This window comes from Haliotis rubra, unplaced genomic scaffold (genome assembly GCF_003918875.1).
Source record: "Haliotis rubra isolate DU_JTF1 unplaced genomic scaffold, ASM391887v1 Scf385, whole genome shotgun sequence".
Classification (NCBI taxonomy): domain Eukaryota; kingdom Metazoa; phylum Mollusca; class Gastropoda; order Lepetellida; family Haliotidae; genus Haliotis; species Haliotis rubra.
Genome location: NW_025767063.1, coordinates 925,655 through 946,547, shown reverse-complemented (window position 1 = coordinate 946,547; position 20,893 = coordinate 925,655). Strand labels below are relative to the sequence as shown.

General features: G+C 39.0%; 2 long non-coding RNA genes across 2 annotated transcripts; one reads left to right on the top strand and one right to left on the bottom strand.

Moving 5' to 3' along the window:
- Nucleotides 1-415: 415 nt before the first annotated feature.
- On the bottom strand, nt 416-18,372 carry LOC124286530. The gene is made up of 4 exons (XR_006901054.1): nt 18,362-18,372; nt 7,046-7,052; nt 2,892-2,896; nt 416-495 (listed from the first exon to the last, which is right to left on the bottom strand). It is a non-coding gene; the product is annotated as an uncharacterized LOC124286530 (long non-coding RNA).
- On the top strand, nt 14,740-15,876 carry LOC124286529. Its single transcript, XR_006901053.1, has 3 exons — nt 14,740-14,783; nt 15,489-15,526; nt 15,856-15,876. It is a non-coding gene; the product is annotated as an uncharacterized LOC124286529 (long non-coding RNA).
- Nucleotides 18,373-20,893: the final 2,521 nt, after the last annotated feature.

Here is a 20,893-nt window from a genome sequence, read left to right as displayed (position 1 = left end):
AAAACAAAATGTTGGTAGAGTGCTAACAGTTTATACATATCACAGTGAAGCTTATGTATGTTTTCTTTACTCTGTATATATTTCATTACATGTTTTACATCATTTCAATGGGTCAAGGACAAGTAAATAATGTATTGAAAGAAACAAGTAAAGGAACACAAGAACATTCAAGTGTTACTTTAATGTTTTCCTGTTTTCATAACCAACTTTGAATAGCGCTGTGGGAGTAAATCTGAGAATAAATATAGGAATACTGACATGAAGTGATGTTCCCTTATTTGTTTCCCTCAGTACTAGTATACTAGTATTATATTTTTTTAAATGAGTGAAAATGAAGGTTAATACAAAACTACAACATAAAGGATAATAAAGTAATATACTGTTGTCAGTAAACAAATCATGTTTACTTTCTTTCTCTCTGGTATTGACCCATCTGTGTAAATAATGATGCTTCTATGATTTTCTTTTGATATATTTTATCCCCCGCAACGCTTTCTATGGGGTATTGATCTGGTGGTGTACTGGTGCCTTTTGGTAGTTTTGTATTTCTGAATAAAATATTTTTGGCATTTCCATGGCAACAAGTTGTGAAATTGGTGATAGTGCTCCTTTCTGGAGCAGAACTTAAAAAAACTTTCAGTACTCTCCTTCCACTTTTCTATATACACACCTAAATATTTGACATAATCATAACTCGTAGACATAATCATTAAGAGTATTTTGCCATTGTGGGGATATTGATGACTTTGTCTTCTTGTTTGTTTTTGCATCTACATCTTTCAGTTTGTTTTATTAATTGAGGATGCTCTCACTAATACTTTTTCCACATGATATTAGTGTAAATGTATTTATGAATTTTTGTGATAACACTGAAGAATAAAACATTAGTGAAATGTTTGGGTTAATATTTATCGTCACAATGTTAGTCATGAAGTTGCCAACAGAAGGTTGAACGAGGATAGCAGATGTGTGGGACTGGTAAAACTCAATTTCATCACAACAATCAGGGAATCAACTTTATTTTTTCACAAATAAATTGTTTTGATATGTGTACTCATATTTTGTGATGAAAGTAATACAGGTGAATATACAATCAAATATGTACATATATACACCCGTGCATTAATTGAGCAGGGTATAGCCATCAATTTAATCAACCTGTAGTTAAAGAAGCTTTATCCACAGACAGTTTTACAAATACCATAACCTTTTCTATTCTTTATGAAGAATATGTTGATGATAATGTGATGGGACTGAATTTTTACCCCAAAAAACTATTCCTCTCCTGCTCAAACTACACAATTAAATGAAGTTTTCACCAAAACTAACAATTCTGTTATATACCATGATGACATTTACACATCAAGTAAGCTTTAAATAATCAGGAAGAACCCAAATGTCAAAGATGCAGACCTTTTTTCCAACAATTCAGGTTTCTAATTGACAAAAACTGAAAAAAAGGCCACATTAATAAGATTTTGGAATAATCTTTTTATGAGTTTGAGTTTATTGTAATGAATAAACACTTCTCCTTGCGGATAACTTTTACTGCATTTTAAAATTTCCCTTTTCCTCAATCTTAGTTTACAAACTTTCATCCATTCACAATAAATAACAAATTTATAGGTCACACAACAATCAATTATTACTTTCACTTTTCAAAATAAGGTAACTTGTTTCAGGACAGAAAAACACCTGTTTTAAATATAGGCAATTATCCTAATTAAAGTACATGGTAATTTCAATGATGTTTTTTTTTTGTGAAATGTTAAATGCTTGCTCTATCAAATTATAAAGGTTAAATTTGGGAAAGAATTTAGAATTTCATTTCAGACAAAATTAATTGCTAAAAATATAGGGTGGTGCTTATTTTATGCTCAGATGTATATATGGTTATGTTAAATATCAAAAGTACAAATATTTCAACTCATCCATGTTGAATGTAACAATATTATGTTTACTTTTAAAATTATTGTGAAATATTTCTCATTCAAACATGAAGCCAAAACAGTGAAATTGTTTGGAAAAAAATCATCTTTCTTGCCAATATATTTTTATGTACCTTGTTATAAAATGTTCCATATTCTATATTCATGTGATAATACACCTTATTCATGTGATAATACATCATTATCCATGTGATAATACATCTTTATCTGTGTGATAATACATCATTATCCATGTGATAATACATCATTATCCATGTGACAATACATCTTTGACCTTTTTGTTTTAATTGGTTACATGATATTATCTCAAAATCTTTGGCAGGCTGTTGAAATAAAGATAACAATACATTTGCGCTGCAATGTGATATGAATGATAAAAATGTAATGAATGATAAAAATGTAATGAATGATAAAAATGTAAGACACATATCATATTCCAGCTGTGAAGATCAATGCTCATGCTGTTGTTCACTGGATTGTCTGGTCCATACTCGATAATGTACAGACTACTATATGGCTGGAATATTGCTGAGTGCGGCATTAAACCACATTCAATAATCATAAGAATATTATTCAGGATCAGCATTAAATCAATAGATTTGAACTGGCACTATATTTTTTCCACATTCCTGATTGTTTAGAGTTTGTGGTTGTGTGGAACAAGTCATGAATATATAACTGATACTTTCCTTCCATCACATGTATTTTTATATCTTCTGTAGGGATCTACAACATCCTTAAAATCTTGACATTAATTGTATATTATGTGTGTTTAGTAAATATTCTTGTAGGGAAAAGTGTCCTGAAAATATTTATCTGTTTGAGATTTCATCATTACATTTTGTTTGTACGTACATGAATCAAAACACATTGGTGTATCATTCAAAATACAGATGAGATTCACTGTAGCCATGATCATGGTCGTGTAGACTTGTTCCTGACTTGCACTGGGTTGCCTTTGTTAAGTGAGAGATTTCATCACACTGTCTACGCAAAGGAATGTATAGGAAACAGACGTCAGTATTTTGTTGTTTGTTGAACAAACAGTATGTTAGAAGACTGCAATGTTTTGCTATATTTGTATGGGTCATCAGATGTTTGCTATATTGTGATACTATATCGGTTGGAGCTCGGGTTGAAGTTTAACAATTTAATATAATTACTACTTTGATGTCATTTTGTGTCAATAAACAATACCAATGTTAGGGATAATGTGTACCCATGTCAGCACAAGGATTTGTAATGCCAAAAAAACTAGCATCAAGTTATATACTGTCACTGACCAGCAATACATTAAAGGTTTACTGCTAAGACTAAGTCAGAGACAATAATTATTTTATTATATTGATGCTATTTTTTTACCTTCTTTGAGTGGCATTTTAGAAGCTTGGAAGTATAAAATTGACAAACTTTATGAATAACATCTTCTTTATTATGAGACTGCGACGTTTTGATACAGATTCTTGTACCGTTGTCAAACATTCCTGTTATCCATTAAGTTTGTCAATTTTGTTTGTTTACCCTGTGTATTTCAGTGTATACTAATTTCATCTTGTTGAATCCCTGTTCTCGGTTCATGAATATCATGTCAATAGATTATTAGAATGTCTTATACAAAGAGTGGAGCAACAAAACAATATTTCTGTATTTCGTGGTTACAATATACATTTTTCCATAAAATGCTATTGTATAAAAACATGTTGACTTATGACTTTTTTCAGAGGTTTTCTAAAATAAAAGGTTAAAACATAACTTGTGTTTTTTTGTCATATATTCACTACATATCAATTGTTCATGTGTTGGCAGGTTTCACAAACATGCTTTGTGTTCGATTCTCCATGTCGACACTATGTTTGGGACACATTGCTGGTGTTCTTGTCGTGATGCTGCTAGAATATTGATATGGAGCAGAAAAACTTACTCACTCACTTCTGTTAAAGTACTATGAGAACATTCAGGATGTGCGAGCCTCAGAATGGAATCATCTCCCACAACATTTGAGAGAAATGACAGAACTTTCAACCTTTCGAATATCGCTAAAGACCCGCCTTTTCCAAATAGCCTATTCGTCCTGACATCAGCTCTTTGAGCATGCATTGTGCATGGAAATATGCGCTTTATAAATGAACTATTATTATTATTATTATTATTACTATGAGAATATTCTGGATGTGTGAGATCTTGAGCCCATCATCCTATATTGGTCAGTACACCATGCCTAATTTATCTCACTTATTTGACTTTCCACATTTGTGATATCTCACCTTTCAGTGGTCGTTACACAATGCCTGATTTATCTCACACATTTGACTTTCCACATTTGTGATATCTCACCTTTCATTGGTCGTTACACCATGCCTGATTTATCTCACATTCCATTTAACAGTACACATTTGTCATATCTCACCTTTCATTGGTCAGCTCACCATGCCTTATGTATCTCGCCTTCCATTTGACAGTACACATTTGTCATATCTCACCTTTCATTGGTCAGGACACCATGCCTGACTTATCTCACATTCCATTTAACAGGACACAGTTGTCATATCTCACCTTTCATTGGTCGTTACACCATGACTGATTTATCTCGCCTTCCATTTAACAGGACACAGTTGTCATATCTCACCTTTCACTGGTCGTTACACCATGTCTGATTTATCTCACCTTCCATTTAACAGGACGCAATTGTCATATCTCACCTTTCATTGGTCAGGTCACCTTGCCTGATTTATCTCACATTCCATTTAACAGGACACAGTTGTCATATCTCACCTTTCATTGGTCAGCTCACCATGCCTGATTTATATCACACATTTGACTTTCCACATTTGTCATATCTCACCTTTCATTGGTCAGTACAACATACCTGACTTATCTCACGTTCCATTTGAGTGTATACATTTGTCATATCTCACCTTTCATTGGTCATTACACCATGACTGATTTATCTCACATTCCATTTGACAGTACACACATATCTCACCTTTCATTGATCAGTACAGTAAATCCGGTTGTCATGGCAAGTCCCGATGAGTCATTGTACTTCTCCTTTGCGTCTACGATAGTACAATAATTTTATCCTTTTATGGTCTCTTCTAGGGTAACGAAAGACATGGGAGGAATGCTCCAGGTTACAGATTAAAACGGTTATATTCTGGTATATGATTCTTCGTGTCAAGTTTCTCAACAGGTGTCACGTTTGATCAGTAAGATATGTGAGGCATGCGTGAAAGATGTGTCGCATTTGGATTTTTTGAATAATGTAAGACTATAGAGCGTACGTTCTGTTCATATATACTGTGGCACGAAACTCCTTGCTTGATTATGTCACACCAAGCTGAACCTATCAAGGTATGGCTGGTTTTTTTGTTGTTGGCTGTCGCCTGGTAAGGATGTGGCATTGTCCTAAATACATTTGAAGTAAATTCTACGAGTTCGAAATTTGCCAAATTTTCCACGATATTTCTTGCCTCACATCTGTAAAATCCTGTTATAATTGGTCTTCAGCAACATTTGCTTGAAAGAGGCGACTATAACGGGATCGGGTGGTCAGGTTCACTGACTTAGTTGACACAGGTCACAGTTCATGCATGCAGGGTGTTTTACTGCACGTGTGCCAGTAAGATTAAAGAGACTTTGATTTCAACAACAACTGGTGGCACCAATATAAGGGGCAGTACCTGAACGATAAAGTCTGACGTAATCAAGGGTGTGGAAAACATCGTTTACTGTGAGGTGAAGCACTCAGCAATATTCTAGCTACATGGCAGCGGTTGTAAATAATCAAGTGTGGACCAGACAGTCCTGTGATCAACAGCATGAGCATCGATCTACACAAATGGGATACGACGACGTGTGTCAACCAAGTCAGCGAGCCTAACCATCCATTAGTTGCCTCCAGCATGGGTTACTGAAGATAATTTTAACCTGGATCTTCACGGGTGAGGTGAAGTACAAGTGAAACAATCATTCATGGAAAAGGTTCGTCGCACATAACACGCTTTATGTTATACCTAAACTGAGGGGCAAAAGAAACGTCCCCGATCATTTTTGTATCATAAAATGATACAAACACGTGCAATTCAATGTTGAAATGTTTGATATAATTTTTGAACATATTATGCAGACTGTCATTACAGAACAATTGAAACAATTTGCTGTAAGTAGAGTTTTTGTGACGTTTTTCACAGGAGGTTCAAATGTCCGGTTTTCGATCATGACAACACATGCACATCAGTACTGACAGTGTCTTTGAGTGTCCAACTCCTCAGTAGCGAGTGTGTCCACCTCTTGCAGCGATACATGCTGCCACACGACGTCGTGCAGAGTGCACAAGACGTCTGATCACGTGATGTGGGATGCGACGCCATTCTTCCTGTAGAGCTTGAGCCAAAGCGTTTCTTGTCTGTGGGGGATGTTGACGTTGCTTAACCTGACGGCCGAGATGATCCCATAGGTGCTCAATAGGTGATCAATCGGGGGATCTTGCTGGCCAAGGAATGACGTTTACGTTGTTGTTGTTCAGGAAGTTCCGGGTAACAACAGCAGTGTGGGGAGTAGCGTTATCCTGCTGAAACAACACGCCTCGATTCTGCTGGAGGAAGGGTAACACGACAGGTCGTAAAACAACATCAATGTATCGACGGGCATTCAGGTTTCCCTCTATCACCAACAAGTCCGTCTTCCTCTCGCCACAAATTTCCCCACACCATCACACTACCGCCGCCAAACGTCTCAACTTCCTGAACGCAACAACGTGCTGTGCGTTCGTTCCGACGTCTGTAGACTCGTACCCGACCATCAGCTTTGTTCAACTGGAAGCGGCTCTCGTCACTGAAGAGTACCCGGCGCCAGTTCCGCGGCTGCCACTGCCGAACTCTACGTGCCCAAGCCAATCGACGACGTCGATGTTCACGCGTTAACGTCACGCCCCGGAATGGTCTGTAGGCTCTGATACCGAATCGGCGGAGTCGTCTGGATATGGTCCTTCTACTGACTGGATGGGTAAGGCTGGTTGTTGCTGATGACGTCACAGTCAGGAATCTGTTGCGCAAGTGAAGCACCCGTAAATGGCGGTCTTCCTGAGGGGTGGTTACGGGTGGTCTCCCTGTCCTAAGGCCTGTCTGCAGTCCGACCTGTTGTTCTGAAGCGTGTCATCAGTCTGGTGATGGTTTTCTTGCTGCAACCCATGATTCTTGCAACGTGACTGTGAGAAGCACCCAGCTGCAACATCCCAATAGCTCGTTCTCTCTGTTCTGCCGTGAGTCGAGGCATGTTCTTTGTGTCCAACGTATTGAAGTGATGAATTCGAGCATAATTTTTATACTGTACTTTCATACGGGTATGTTTCCACAGAACAAGCAAAAAACGTGAATAAAAGCAATTTTCATGCTTACAAGAAACTCCACGTGGATTTCCTTTCTGTGAGACGTGGGGATGCGTTCGGGAGATGTGTTCCTCAATAAATTTCCGTCATAACGAAAACAGAAGAAATGTTTTTTTACAATTTTACTTTGGGGACGTTTCTTTTGCCCCTCAGTTTATGTCGGTGTCCTCGTGCAACTGTGAAGTTCATAGGGGCACATGTTTTCAGGAGCAGAGTATGTTAATTAGCCACACACGGTTGAACTTGACATTTTATGTCAGTGTTTGTATATTTAGGATTTAAAACAAGAATTATTCATCACAGTTTGCAGATTAAATCTTAACTCAACGTTTTGGACAGCAGACGACAGTTTCTTGGAACAAGCGGCAAACGTATAGTTCGTTACACACACAAGACCTGACCATCCACAAGACCTTCTAACTGACTTGTAACGTGATGTCCGTTCCACAGATACTGATAAGTCTCCGATGTTAAAAGTCAAAAACTGATCAAAGTAACAATGAGAAATGAATGATGTAACGTCAATGCAAGAGAACAACCAGTTTTGATTATCCCCCGAAACTGTTTCTATTTGAGCAAATCACAAAATAGCTGTGAAAACTATATGAACGGCCTACTGAATATCTGCGATGACACTGAAACGTCTCATTTGTCGATAAAATTTTCACAATATGTATTGAAAATGGCTTGCGTACGCTTTCGCTTGTTCAATGTTTGGAAACATCTCGTTGTAAGTAATGGTGTAACTCCTGTAGTAATCTATCTGCCAAACACTGTATGACATCAATAGAAGGATAACCATGCTAGTTGACTTACTTATCTTTAATACTAACTTTCGGATTATATTTCTATTAGCTGCAAACCTCAATATCATCCACTTACAATATCATCGATACCAAAATAATATCGAAAAACACGTCAGTATTTCCATTAGCACTCTCTGTGTGTACACGAACAGCTGGGAGACATCGATCTGTAACAGAAGAACGTCATCAAACAGGGGATGACGTCATGCGTCCATGGCAACCGTGGCTGAAGACTATTCATGTACTAGTACTGAAATATAACGATAGAAAAATGCTCGGATTTGGAAAACCAAATCAAAGGAATTCGACGTTGTGGATTAGGCCTACTTTAGTTTGGGGTATATCGATGATCTGATAGCATATGTGGTCAAAAAGACATCAATTACCAAGTTCGGTTCCACAGAACTAAATTTAATGTTAGTGGTAAGGCTTTTCGCCGCTTTTATTTTAATAAAATAAAAGGCAAGTAATTTGTATTACAATGAAACCAAACAGAATGCCACAATCTCGGAGAGTTATCAAAGGATATTCGTTGCACATAAGCTGAGATACACTAACGGAGAAAAGAAACTATACCCCGCGTTCGATGGTGGCTAAACTGGAAAGAAACAAGGAATGATTATTCGATGGTGTATATAATCAAATACGAGTATCTTAGCTGTGTTTTGCAAATCTGAGCTCAGTTTGCACTGTTAATTGTGAATTGGTCTAGCTGTAATTTGACGGACATGAAGTTGTAATTTTTTATCACGAAATGTATGACATACAGTTGTTTCTTAGATCCAGAAATCGTGGTTCACGATCAGGGATTTTTAGACCTGGGGATCACGATGTCAAACACCCAATTCTAGTTCTGTACATGTTGTATTTGTTTGTGCCTAAAACCGCTCCAAGCACAAGACCAGATATATGACGACAGTCTGTAAATAATAGATTCTGTGGAACGCAATCCAACAGTGGACATCATGACTATTGATTTGCAGCAGTTGTGATCATCCATATCAGCGAGCCTGACCACCCGATCCTGTTAGTTGTCACTTTCTACAAGCATGGGTGGCGGAACATCTTTAAACGAGACCTCGGGACACGGGACACGTGACACACAGGTCATCGCTCATTGGCCAGTGAGAAAGTACGGTGTGGAATAGAACCAGGGATTTCATCAGGCTAGTTTCCATGTGTTATACAGTTCGCCTACAACCTGTAAGACAACACGTCCTGGACTAACACCACGGGAGGAGTTCCACGCGTGACCACTTAACCTGATCTGACCTTGTGCTTCTTCAAGTGACCACTTAACCTGATCTGACCTTGTGCTTCTTCAAGTGGGCACCTAACCTGATCTGATCTTGTGCTTCTTGGGGTGACACTTAACCTGATCTGACCTTGTGCTTCTTGAAGTGGGCACCTAACCTGATCTGACCTTGTGCTTCTTGGAGTGACACTCAACCTGATCTGACCTTGTGCTTCTTGGAGTGACTCTTAACCTGATCTGACCTTGTGCTTCCTGAAGTGACACTTAACCTGATCTGACCCTGTGCTTCCTGAAGTGGCACTTAACCTGATTTGAGTCCGGGGTCAAGCCCTGACCTGATCCTGAATGACCGCTTATAGTTGATTGACCCTGTAGCTGCTAAGTGACCGCTCAATCCGATCCGATCATTTACCGGTGACTCCCATATGGAGGAGCCGAGTCTGATCCAGCTTCACCTCACAGGTCAGGATTTGGTCACAAGACGTATTACGCAGGATTTATAATATATTGCAAGACGGCCCATACTCTAAATCTGGTCATTATCCAACTCTCCAACGGCGAATTTCTTCACAAGACAGGACAGACGAAAGTAGGGCCCATATATTAAGTGGTACAAACATAATAGTCTTGAATTGATCTAATGTGAAACAGTGGAACCTTCCTCTATCGCGACCTTGTTATATTTAACCATCTGTGCGGTTCTAGCTAGCTCACACCACACACGGCGAGTTGTTTTTATTATACTCTTCAAAAAAAAGTAGTAGGGGAACTTCATTTTAATTTACGATTGAAAAAAATGGGAGATATATCGGAGTTAATCAATGTTGATATGATAATAATGCATGTTTTGAGAGTGCATCACCACTTGCACTCCCTTATGACCATAGTTGCTTGTATCAGTAGTCGCTCTTGAAAGAAGTTTGCATGAATACGATTTTCATTTTCAAACAAAAACAGAGGCTAGAAACAAACACTAACAACTGTGTGATGCAAGATGACTGGCAAAATTAATGGTCTATAGTGATTTATCGACCTTCTAGAAAACAGTCAAAATCAAGAATGACATACCATGTACAGCGTTGTGCCCGTGCATCCACGCGTTATGTTTAGGCGTAGTGGTAAAGAGAAATAGCGGTGTGCACAGGGGCTTGTATTGCTGAAAATAATACGTCCTGGGTCCTACAAGCGTACACTGATATCCATATACATATAAAGAAGGATATGTATATGGATATCAGTGTACGCTATAGGACAGGACGTATTATTTTCAGCAATACAAGCCCTGGCGGTGTGTGATGATGATTTTCACGAAGAAGCATGTACAATGTGAATGCACCCCCCCCCCCACCCTGAATTTATGTACAAAGTAAGTGAAACTTCCCCTTACATCTACAAAATCAATGACGACCCCTTCAGTACATGTGTACAAATTTGATGATACCCCCACCTCCCAGAACAAAATGGGTTATCCCCCTAAAATTATCATTACACCCGGTGAGCTTAATACGGAGAGTTCGATATGTGTCGCGTTATGTGTGGCAGATTGTGTGCACTTGTCAAATAAAGGTTTGGTATCCATGACAACGCTTAACCACCGACTCAATTGCCTGTTGGGTAGATGTTGTAACCATAGTTCAGGCTGTAACATGCATAAACAGATATGCCGCTTGCTCACATCGTAGCGTGATAATGAACAATTAGCAGATTGAGTTAAGCTCTGTGATGTTATCGTGAGTGGTGTAAGTGAAGCGCCTGTAAAATCTCACATAATGTGAGAAGGAGAAATTGACTTGTGACTTGCTTCAGTGTATTTTTGAGTGAGTTGTTTACAGTTTTTCCAAGGAGTGTCATCTCAAAATGGAATAAAACCTCAAAGTGACACAGGTCGGTTTTGATAGCCATTTTTGTGAAACCCGCCAGCACGGCCATTATGTAGCAGGACTAATCATGATCAGGAGGTATAGATCTGGGAGCAGAACCAGTGATTAGAGCAGATCCAGGACCACACCGGATGTACCTGTATACAGTACATTGCAGTGCCTGTTGTCAGTGGACCGGACGTCGATCTAATGTTTACATAGATTTGAAATCATGTCTATCTCATTAGTGCGTCAATATTTTGATTTATTAGGACAGACCAATTTTATTTCTTGTTTTACGGATTTTTGTCCTCAGAAAACCTAAAGGCAGGAGGGAATTTTTTAAAAATCACCCGTCAAAGTAATATTCCCTCAAAATACTACTTTTGGCAATTTATGAAGTGTATACGGGGCAAAAAACAATCTAAAAAATACTTTTCTTGTAAGTTTACATTTTTGGCCAATATAAACATTAGGATTTTATTTTTGAAGCTGGGAAAATAATTTTTTATTTTTCAAATTTTCTTGAAAAATTATGACAGGCGGATCCGTAAAACAAGAAATATAATTGGTCAGGCCTTATTTACATAAGTAAAATACATGAAAAGGTAGCATCAAAAACCATGTCTATCTCATTATATGTTCTTGATGTTTGTTATGTGTGGTCAATATTTTGATTATTTAATTAAGAAAAATAACTTTACAAGGGATGATTAAGTAAAAGGTAGAAATACTGGGACTCCATCAATAACCTGACCCAACCCCTGACCAAACCCACCAATTATCACCCTCACCCCTGCTAGCCTCATCACTTCAGTGTTGATGCCCATGAGAACCACACCCACATAGTCACAGCATCCAGTCCTCATGGCAGTCTTTACGTAGCCCGTCATTGCTGCTCGTATTTTGTCAATATATCGCTAAATGTGATCCAGGTCCAAATGTCAATAGTATCATATATTTACCTTTCTTCAGCCGCGCACTACCTGAGTGAAGTTAATGCAATCAAAGCCCAACTCGTTATCACTGCTACAGGTCTGTGCGTCCCAGCCAGGTAGGTATTGATCCCCCAGTAGTGATGAGGAGAGGGAGGAGAGAGCCAGAGATGCAGAATACCATCACTCTCTCATAAGGGTTGGCTCTGGTACAGCTGCTGGTGGATAGGTGAGTCAAAGTCTCTTTACTCATTACCTTGCGACAACATATGGTCGTTTAATTATCCTATGTACAAAGCATTTGTGCAGTCTGAATGACAGGTTCCCTATACCTACTAATGGAAATCTGTCTATGTTATTAGGTACACTGCTCCAATGTGCTGTTCATGTATTGTAGACTGACATTGTTGAATCTTGGGCTGGCTGTGATAGTGTCCATCTGATCTCTTACTTTCTGGACAGGAAGAGTTCTCAGTAGTGTGTGCTATTGTATTATTTCAGTGAGTGAGTGAGTAATTGTCCAGAAAGCGGGGACTCCTGATTAGAAGGGTGCAGAGAATAAAATATTAAAGATTTCTCGGTACATATATGTCAAATATGCCCATACTTCATACACACTTACAGTGTGAGTGAGTTTGGTTTTATGCCACTTTGAGCAATATTCCAGTAATATGATGGTGGGGGGACACCAGAGTAGGGATTCACACATTGTAGCCATGTGGGGAATCGAACCCAGTCATTGGCGTGACGAGTGAATGCTTTAACCGCTAGGCTACCCCACTGACGCTTATTACTTGAGTTACATGGGAATCAGGTGCTTACAGTGAGTGGCCTGGTTTGGTAATAGATGCTGATGCTATCAACCACCGGTTTGTCTGGGGCAGGTTCACAGCTTTCTTCCTCAACCAGTGTGTTCTTCCACAAATGATCTGTTCTTCCTCAACCAATGAGCTCTTCCTCAGCCATTTTTTCCTTCAAGTAATGTGTTCTTCATCAACCAATTTTTTCTTCCTCGAATAGTTTGTGCTCTTCCTCTCATAATGTAATCTTTTTAACCAATGTGTCTTTCCTCTGCCATTTTTTTCTTCTTCACATAATGTGATCTTTTTCAACCAATCAAACTCTTCTTCTTCTTCCAGTATGCTGTTCTTCCTAACAGAACTCTCCCTGAACCAATGTGTTCCTCTGTCAAAATTTGAGAAAACAAACACCTTCACCTAAAATTAAAATACACACCAGGGCCTACTTGCACAGAGCAATCTTAACACTACAATTATTGTAAATCCTTAAGATCGCGATCTTAGGCTTCGGCTACAATCGCCATCCACTTGCACAAAGCGATTGAAGGCTAAGATCATTGTAAGTTACAATCGAAACTTACAATTGGTCCGGACCCATTGTAAGGAGCTAAGATTATTGTAGTCTGTGACAAAATGGTGTTCATGTTAGTGTCTGTTTCACGCATATAATCAGCTTTACGTTTGGAGACTGCTTTTATATTGCATAAAACTGTGTGGTTCGCCTCGACACTTCAACAACATGGAAAATGCACAACCAAGTTAACGTCGGATACATGGTTATTTACTGTAGTGAACCACAGAACTATCGAGTCGATATCACAAAGTACTATTCCCACCCGATTCAATGTTGGAATAAGTGTGAAACAACATACCTCTTTGATAATCAAAGAAAGGATACTAGCGAATGGTGTCCGCATGCGATTAACAATGGCCGTAACCGTTTCATTAACTCAAGAGCAGATAATTTTAGTTTATACACAAGATGAGAGTGGTTTCCCTTGGCATATGCCGTTGCCATAGTCTGTCATGCCCAATCTCAGAGCTCTTGAAACATACATTTCTTTTCGGTCATGGAGTAATTTTGTCTTAGTTTATCATGAAAGTAATCTACAATTAGATACAAGTTAACATGCAAAATGAAGTTTCTTTCTCATCCATAAATCTGAAATTGAGTACGCATTTTAAATATATACATCTATAGGGCCTATTCCCCAAATAGGATATACATATGCTGAAGCATTAGAAATTTATGTTTCAAAAGAATTTCACTTTTAGAAAAATATTCATCAACGCAATATGGTTATATCATTAATATAGTGTGAATAAGTATTTGACAACTGCTCTCTCAAAATATTATTTGATATTGGTATTTCCCTGTCATGCATTTCACTTTCAACACTTCTGTAGCAATATCACATCTTCTTTTTGTAAGAAAACTATACTTCTAGGATATTTTTAGGATTTTACCCCAAAATCCCCCAACAACAACCATTGGCAAATCATACATCTAGGTGTTATATCATAAGGAAATATTGTTTATATTTGACGTTTTAATTTTCCTAATTATTAAGTCACTAAATCTAGACCCAAATATATTAATGTATTGTTTCGTAGTTCAGTATTTTCACAAAACATCATGGGTAGGTATTTCTGTGTTTGCAATATCACATTCTCAGTTCATAAATCAAGAGAGTTAAAATGTAGAAGAGTATATGCTATCGTCCACATAATCGTTTCCTTCAAAGATTTCTGTGAATTTTTCATGAAAATTCTGCAAAGTGCGATTGAGGGAGGTATGCATTGTGTGCAGGGACCAGTGTGATTGAGGGAGGTATGCATTGTGTGCAGGGACCAGTGCGATTGAGGGAGGTATGCATTGTGTGCTGGGACCAGTATTGTGTGCAGGGACCAGTGCGATTGAGGAGGTAGGTATGTATTGTGTGCTGGGACCAGTGCGATTGAGGGAGGTATGCATTGTGTGCTGGGACCAGTGCGATTGAGGGAGGTATGCATTGTGTGCAGGGACCAGTGCGATTGAGGGAGGTATGCATTGTGTGCAGGGACCAGTGTGATTGAGGGAGGTATGCATTGTGTGCAGGGACCAGTGCGATTGAGGGAGGTATGCATTGTGTGCAGGGACCAGTGTGATTGAGGGAGGTATGCATTGTGTGCAGGGACCAGTGCGATTGAGGGAGGTATGCATTGTGTGCTGGGACCAGTGCGATTGAGGGAGGTATGCATTGTGTGTGCAGGGACCAGGTGTGTGCAGGGACCAGTTGAGGGAGGTATGCATTGTGTGCTGGGACCAGTCCAGTGTATTGTGTGTGCTGGGATTGATTGAGGAGGTATGCATTGTGTGCAGGGACCAGTCACGATTGAGGGAGGTATGCATTGTGTGCAGGGACCAGTGCGATTGAGGGAGGTATGCATTGTGTGCAGGGACCAGTGCGATTGAGGGAGGTATGCATTGTGTGCAGGGACCAGTGCGATTGAGGGAGGTATGCATTGTGTGCTGGGACCAGTGTGATTGAGGGAGGTATGCTGGGACCAGTTGATGTGCTGGGGGACCAGTGCGATTGAGGAGATGGTATGCATTGTGTGCAGGGACCAGTGCGATTGAGGGAGGTATGCATTGTGTGCAGGGACCAGTGCGATTGAGGGAGGTATGCATTGTGTGCAGGGACCAGTGCGATTGAGGGAGGTATGTATTGTGTGCAGGGACCAGTGCCAGATTGAGGGACCAGGTATGTCCATGTGTGCCAGTGGACAGGGACCAGTGTGATTGGGAAGGTATGTATTGTGTGCAGGGACCAGTGCGATTGAGGAGGTATGTACCATGTGCTGGGACCAGTGCGATTGAGGGAGGTATGTATTGTGTGCTGGGACCAGTGTGATTGAGGGAGGTATGTCTTGTGTGCAGGGACCAGTGCGATTGAGGGAGGTATGTATTGTGTGCAGGGACCAGTGCGATTGAGGGAGGTATGTACCAGTGTGCAGGGACCAGTGCGATTGAGGGAGGTATGTGTGCATGTGCTGAGGGAGGTATGTACCGTGTGCTGGGACCAGTTGAGGGAGGTATGTACCGTGTGCAGGGACCAGTGTGATTGAGGGAGGTAGGGAGGTATGTCTTGTGTGCAGGGACCAGTGCGATTGAGGGAGGTATGTACCATGTGCTGGGACCAGTGTGATTGAGGGAGGTATGTATTGTGTGCTGGGACCAGTGTGATTGAGGGAGGTATGTACCATGTGCAGGGACCAGTGCGATTGAGGGAGGTATGTATTGTGCAGGGACCAGTGCGATTGAGGGAGGTATGTACCATGTGCTGGGACCAGTGTGATTGAGGGAGGTATGTACCATGTGCTGGGACCAGTGTGTGCTGATTGAGGAGGTATGTATTGTGTGCAGGGACCAGTGTGTGATTGAGGGAGGTAGGTATTGTGTGCTGGGACCAGTGGGATTGAGGGAGGTATGTACCGTGTGCTGGGACCAGGGACCAGTGTGATTGAGGGAGGTATGTACCATGTGCTGGGACCAGTGTGATTGAGGGAGGTATGTACCGTGTGCTGGGACCAGTGCGATTGAGGGAGGTATGTACCGTGTGCTGGGACCAGTATCACTTTTTGTTTGCGCAGCATGCTATGCTCAGTTACAGACAACTGTAGACAGGAGTCGAGTTTAAGGAATTCGTACCTCAGCCGTTGAAGAGTTCGATCTTAGCTAACATCGCGTCTTACAATCGTACTAAGATCGGCTTTGTGCAAGTGGATTAGGGCAATTGTATGTTGATTGTAAAGTTGATTGTAGGGCCTAAAATTGATTGTAACTAAGATTGTTCTGTGGAAGTGGGCCCAGAACATTTCAAGTTTTCTTACATGTTCTTCTGAGTTCTCTGGGGGACGGTGGGGTAGTCTAGTGGTTAAAGCGGTCGCTCGTCACGCCGAAGACACAGGTTCGATTCCCCACTTGGGTACAATGTGTGAAGCCCATTTCTGGTGTCCCCCTGCCATGATATTGCTGGAATATTGCTGAAAGCGTCATAAAACTAAACTCTCTCACTCACTCTGAGTTCTCTGTTTCTGTCAAATCCTAACATGATTATGTTATCATGATCACAATGTTTTGTTAAACATGATAATATTTGAGTAGTGACAATTACTTAAATAAAACCCAATTATGCAAAATGCAGTGTATTGTGAGTTTAGTATCCATTTCATGTAATAATGAGAGTTTCTCTATAATCAGAAAGATAGCTTTTATTTTGAATAATATATAAAACATGCCACTGGATTATGTTTGATATGTCATTCCCAAGAAAATGGGTGAAAAGCCATTGTTATTCCAGATTAACTTCTGTTAAAGTTTTGATGAGGTGTTTTAATATTGCATTCAGTGGGAACTAGAGAACTGAGCATTAATAATGTAATTACTCCACAAGGATTGTAACCTGTGCATTGTTCATCTTTAGAACAATGCTGTACATCCGGGAAAATATGTGCAGGTATATTTTCTAATTAACAGCCATAAGTGAACAGATTTTGAAATATAATCCACATGAATAGCTATTCTGTTTGTCCGTATATGAATGCTACACCTCATTAGTGGACAGACCTCACATTGTAATATGGGTTTTCAAATGGATTTTGTTTCAATTTTTGTGTGGAAAGAATTGGCAGAATTTCTCCCATGTCTAATCCAGCAATCCTTTAAGAGGCAAACAGACTTTGGGAATCATAAAAACCAGGTCTGTGTTTAAACACCTGCCAGGTAGTGCTTACAATGGACAAAAGGCTTCCTCACGGACTTCAGATGATAACATTGATGTTTCTATGTTGATGCTGGACTTGTTGAGATATATACACAAGGGCAAAAGTAACCGTGAAATTAGAATGTGTGATAACTGAAAATTGAATACATTTATGATGATGGGCTATTTGGCTTGATGACTGTTTAGTCTTCTATGCAACAAACAATCCAGGATGTTAATATCCGAGTGTTTGGATGTCGTTGAATAATGAAGTAAAATGGAAAGATCACAGAATCGTTTTACCTTTTCAAGCTTCTAATAGTCAACAAAAGTAGACCAAAATTTCATTATTGCTTATCTAAAGAACAATAAAATAATTTACTTTGTTTAAATTCTAAATTTGTAAAACTAATTAATTTTTAAACAGTTTTGTTCATATTTAAGACAATTAATTTTTAATACTTTAAATATACAATGAATAAAGAGTGTAGTTATAAATAAAAGTCATTTAATAAAAATAGAGCAGATAAAAGCAGCTTGCCCAAAGATTCCCATGCCCTGGCATTATACAACCTAATATATAACGATGGAATTATTTATCAATTGCTTTTATGGATCCTAGTCACATGAAAATGGATTTTTTAATCAAAATTATTCTTTGCTGATTTTAACGTATACCTTTTGCATGTTTTTTCACATGATAATGGAAGGTCCTGCCTGGAACACAGGAGATAGTATTGATCAGAGTACAGGTTGTTTGTGGGGAGGGGGGGATAACATCTGCATGGTGGAACTGTTTTATGGCCTTTCATGATGTGTGTTTGGAATCGGAGTGATTAATTAAGTGTGTTTTACAGATGTAGTTATTGACTACTCATCTGTAATAATGTTTGGTGAATGTTATTGTTTAACTAATGACAGTTGCCATGTGGAAAATAGCTTTTTAATGTGTGTATGTTTATTGGTTTGTGGTAGTGATGATAAGTCTGGGCTTCAGTCATTTCACCGAAGTTGTTAACGTCAAAATGCCTCAATCATATCTGGATTTTTTCACACTGTAAACTGACATACTATGTTATTACTGGCACGCTAAACTGCCTCACTCACTCACTCGCTCACTCACTCACTCACTCACTCACTCGCTCACTCACTCACTCACTCACTCACTCTTCAATCACTGTTTAATTTGTCACTCTTAATCACTCTTAATTACTGTTTAATTTGCTGGGTGAAATATTTACTTGCCTGTGCATGTGTTTGTGATGGATGCCATCAGTAGAGAAGAATATGCTCAGCATTTCCTAAACCACTTCTTCCATCACTATATGATAATGATGTAGTTAGACTCATACAACATACTCGGCTTTGAGGAGAGATTTCATATGATTGGGGAAATGTGTTTCGTCATTTCTATTGAAATACAGATCGATGCTCATGATGTTGATCACTGGATTCTCTGGTCCAGACTAGATTATTTACAGACTGCCACCATACAGCTGGAATATTGCTGAGTGCGGTGTAAAACTAAACTCACTAACTCAACTCACTCTATTGAAATATGTTTAGCATTTATTTGGGTAAGTAAAAACTGAATAACCTTTGTTCCAGAATGTTTTCTTTTTGGTTGTATTTGTCACTTTTTATGTGATGTTGTTTCCTCTAATGAAATTTCAGCAATTTCTCTTGTAAATAACAATAGTTTGTTTACTAATCTCTATAAGAAGGTATTGTACAGAATCAGTACCAAGACATGTGACATTTCATTGTTCAATTGAAACCCTTTGTCAAAAACGTAAATTAAATTCTTGCAAGTTATGTATTCTTGTTCCCATGGCAACATCACTAGATTTGAGATCATTTTCAACATATCTGTTTGAACTTTCTAAATGATTCATAACGGAGGTACATCCTCTCTGTCAGGTGCATGCATACTGAAGCTGCACTAGCATTCTAGTGAGTGAGTGAGTGTGAGTGAGTGAGTGAGTGAATGAGTGAGTGAGTGAGTGAAATAAATGACAGCATGTCAAGAGACTAACCATTTCAGGCTCAGTTTTGTGATTTGTTGCTCCCAAGATGGCACCCCTGACATGTTGCCATGCAACTGTGACATGACACGACATGCCTGGTATTGTAGTCTGTGTCACTGTACAGGGACGTAGTACTGGAGTGAATGTTTGAATTCTTGGTCAATAATGATATTGGAACAGTACTGAACAACAATCATGCATTAATGATTATGATATTTAGTTGTGTGGGAAAATGCATATGTTTTAATTTTTAGTATAATTTTAATACAAAATTGCCGAGAGGATAATTACAACACAACTGCTTTCATTAAGAGGTAGACGATGTCAGCCACAACCATCTGCTCAGTAAGACTCTGTGGTCTGCTTAGCATTACCATAGTAACGTCAATTTAAAATAGAAGCAGATGTCAAACCCATTTTCTTTAAAACATGTAATATAACATATTTCATGCTGTAATTTTCTAAAACAATGATTTTAAATAATATTCTGAGCACAGTGGAATTTTGAGGAGACAAGGTCGTGTATTATCACTAGATAATGAGTTACTGTAAATGCAACCTGTTGTTTTCTGAAACATGGATTGGGTATGTATATGAGTTCAGTTTGACAGAAGAGTAGTAAAGGACTGACAGGGGAGAGATTGTTTGTGTAGGCATTAAAGGTCGGAATGAAAACCCTGTTTCCTGCAGTTATGGCTGAAGTTGATCTGTAGCAGACATAAGTCTATCATACTCACGCCTATGATGATCAACAAACTGCTATACACAAACATTTACAACAAATCAAACATTTGTCTAACGATGAAGTAGTCAGCTGACTGAAACAATAGCTGCATGTCTGGGTTCTCTGAACCGGTCTGTTGGTAAAACATTTCTCCTTAAGCATTAAGAGATTTTAGACTTTTTTTATTGGCCTGTCTTCAGATTTGTCTTCTGTCTTGTTTGGGCCCTTGTTCACAGAGGATGGAACAAGTCATTAATTATCCAACATTTAGAGGAAATATCCTACTTAAAACATTTTTAAAATTCCTTAGATTATATCAGTAGGAAATTATGAGGAGTGAAAGAAAGAGTGCACTATCAGGGATGGTTTCTTGCAATACCTCCCAAGTAACGGCTTCAGAACGGAAT